Below are 2703 nucleotides of genomic sequence, written 5' to 3' on the forward strand. Positions count from 1 at the left end.
TTGAGAATTCGTTTTATTTAGTAAAAAGTTAATCTTTTCGGTGAAAATTTAAAAATTTGATTGAAAACTCAACCAATTGCTTGAAAATTCAATTGTTTTGTAGAAAGCTCGTCTTTTTGACTAAAAAATTCCCCATTTTTTTGAATTTTTTAAAATTATCAACTGTAAAATAGCTTTTGGTTAAAAATTTAAATACTATATATTTACAAATTTATGTATTTAATTGTAAATTCGTCTTATTTTGTAAAAAATTAAAAGAAAAATCTTTTCTTGGTTGAAATATCAACATTTTCTGTCACGAATTCATTTTTTTTAAATAAAAATTCAACTACTAGCTTGAAAGTTGAACTATTTTCTTAATTCATAAGAAACAGTAAGATTTTACCAAATAACCCCACCACCATATCGTCCTACATTATTTTTGGATGTCCATTACAAAATTTTACAAAATAAATTTATTCGGAAAAAATTATGAAAGATAGACGGCGCTGGAATGAAATTGTTTTAATTAAAATAACAATAAACGATATTTATCTCAACAAATAAAGTCAAATCTGGATTTAGTGTCGGTTTTGGGCTGAAGGTGACCATAAATCCAGAGTGTCGTTACAATTATGTCTCTGTTCGGTTTCTCTCTCTGCTTTGTCACGCCTGGGTGAACACCACACATTCCCGCAGCTCTTGTCACTCATCCCCGAAGTGCAGCGTCAATTCTCGGAAACACTAAATCCCGATTCGTCTGAAATAAAATTAATCAAGAATAATTTTTAGAGAATAATTTTTTTAATTGGGAATAAATAGAACTGATGTTTACCTTGTTTTTTTTCTCACTAAACCTTATTGTTTTGGTGTTGTTTTGTTAAATTTAAAGAAAGTTTGTTCCTTTTTCAAAACTTGGTGTCCACGAGAAGGCGAACGAGAAGGCTTTGAGGATGTTTGAGCAACAATTGGTTTGAGTGATGAATGAGGCAGATCCAGAGGTTCGAATGGTAGACAAACAGGGTCCCCGGATAAAGGTTTAAATGGACGTTCAATCGGCAGAAAATTATTATCATTATTAGTATCATTAGTGTTATTATTATTATTAAAGATATTATTGCTACTTCTTCCCTCAGTTCCCTCCACTGGCTTCATGAACTCTGCACCTAATTTTGTTAGAAGAAAATGAAGTTTTATTTATTTTTTGTACATTTACAAAATGTTTCTTAGGACAGCTTAGATATCGAATTTGTTCGAATCCTAAAAAATAATAAAAGTTTTTTATTGTTGAAAAAACTGGAAAATTTTAGAAAAAATCGCAACTTTCTGGCAATTGAAGAAAATATAGTTATGAACAATAATATATTGTTTAAACCATCGTGTTTGTTAAATTACAGTAATTATTGATCGGTCGTTCTAATTGTAAGTGAAAAGTTCACAAAAAGTTGAAAATTAAGAAAAAAACGAACCTTTCACTCAATAATAAAAAAGAATATTGTTAAAATAATAATAAATTATTTAAACAATTATTTTTGTTGACTTTAATTAATCTCAATCTCGATTTCAATGAAAAGTGGGAAGTTTAAGACAAAATTACAACTTTCTAGCATTTTTCTATGAGAATATTATTATAAATAATTATCAATTATAAATGATGTAAACAATTATTTATATTAAATGTAACTGATTATTGCAACGCTCTAACTGAAGAAAATATAATAAATTGTAAAATTCAGGCAAAACAATGATTTTCTCACTCCATTCTAAGAGAAAATGGCTAAAAATAATAAATTGTTTACACAATTTACGTAAACATCAAATTATGGGATTTACGGAACCTCTAAATACAATTTAAATAAAGCTTTTCTAGTTCAAAATACAGCTATTTAGCTAAAAATTGAGGTAGAGTCGAATCTGAATGTAGAGATTTTGGATTTAGCGTTTCCGAGAATTGACGCCGCACCGCAAGGATCGATGAGAGGAGCTGTGGAAGGATGTGTGATGTTCACTCAGGCGTGGCAAATCAGGGAGACAAACGGGAGAGATATCTTCTTAATTAAAAAATGATCTTTTTCGTTGAAAATTCAACTAATTAGTGGAATTTTGAAATCTTTTAGTTAAAATTTGTATTTTTCCTCGAATTAAACTGCTTTTTATTTTTAATTAATAACTGTTTTTTGTTCAAATATTAACTATTACATTTTTCGTTGATGATTAATCTTTTTTGGGGGAATTTTAAGACTGGATTGATAGTTTTTTGAATTTTTTTGTTGAAAATCCATTTTTTTCTATTAAAGATTCATTATTTTAGTTAAAAACTCATCTCTTCAAATAGAAAATTGGATTTTTTTGGTTAAGAAGTAATCTTTGACCTACAGAAACCGGATTAGCGAATAGATTTCCAAAATAAGATAATCGAAAGCATAGATAGGGCAACATGGGAGGACCGTATAAAAAACAAAGATATAGAGGGCGCCTGGACAATGTTACGGGATATCCTTGTTAGATGTACGCTCGAAGTGTGTGGTACCGTAGTTGTAGGAAGAATGTCTGGTGATGCGTGGTGGAATGATGAAATTCAGGCTGCCCAAAAAACAAAAAGAGAAGCATAAAATAGAACTATGAACATCGCAGGTCTTAGCAATGAGGAAAGAAGTAGACGTAGAAATGATTATAGACGCGAAAACAGGATACTTAAACGATTAGTTAAAGAAAGTAAAGATA

The 2703-nt window shown here is 29.4% G+C and overlaps 1 long non-coding RNA gene across 1 annotated transcript in view; it reads right to left on the reverse strand.

Moving 5' to 3' along the window:
* Window positions 1–505: 505 nt before the first annotated feature.
* The window catches only part of LOC117173338, a 12686-nt gene continuing 10488 nt past the window's right edge, over window positions 506–2703 (reverse strand). The window contains exons 3-4 of the long non-coding RNA XR_004467161.1: window positions 815–1145; window positions 506–739 (exon numbers count right to left, since the gene is read on the reverse strand). This is a non-coding gene — a long non-coding RNA (uncharacterized LOC117173338). The remainder of the gene's footprint in view (window positions 740–814; window positions 1146–2703) is intronic.

This window comes from Belonocnema kinseyi, chromosome 5, assembly GCF_010883055.1.
Source record: "Belonocnema kinseyi isolate 2016_QV_RU_SX_M_011 chromosome 5, B_treatae_v1, whole genome shotgun sequence".
In the NCBI taxonomy this organism is placed as follows: Eukaryota; Metazoa; Arthropoda; class Insecta; order Hymenoptera; family Cynipidae; genus Belonocnema; species Belonocnema kinseyi.